The sequence below is a fragment of the Belonocnema kinseyi genome, chromosome 6 (assembly GCF_010883055.1).
Source record: "Belonocnema kinseyi isolate 2016_QV_RU_SX_M_011 chromosome 6, B_treatae_v1, whole genome shotgun sequence".
NCBI lineage: Eukaryota > Metazoa > Arthropoda > Insecta > Hymenoptera > Cynipidae > Belonocnema > Belonocnema kinseyi.
In genome coordinates, this window is record NC_046662.1 from 132,076,533 (window position 1) to 132,076,908 (window position 376).

Below are 376 nucleotides of genomic sequence, written 5' to 3' on the forward strand. Positions count from 1 at the left end.
AGCCGGTACCTCTGGAAATTTTTCAATGTACCTTTACCGAGGTTCTGGTGGTTGGGAACCCACCTTAAGCTGTAGGTCCCCCCATCGTGTACTTGACTGCAATACAGTCCGTCAATGATGGGGCAAAACCAGGCTTCGTCCAATATGTCTGGGCAGACTGCTCTCATTAGATCACTTGATAGCATTATAAAAATGCGTCCGTGACTAATGATATGTACCGGGATAGCCCCGTGCAAAAATGAACAAATAAAAATCCACCTCTAACCAAAAATTCCTTCGACATGTTGGGCAGTATAAGCCTGTGACAACATTTCAACACAGAAATGTTTTTTATAATAATAATTATAATATAAGATAATATAATTATAATTGCTAT

The 376-nt window shown here is 39.4% G+C and overlaps 1 protein-coding gene across 7 annotated transcripts in view; it reads right to left on the reverse strand.

The window, feature by feature from the left end:
* Positions 1-376, reverse strand: part of LOC117174717 (WD repeat-containing protein 91) — a 382,815-nt gene that overhangs the window by 101,477 nt on the left and 280,962 nt on the right. The window lies entirely within an intron of this gene.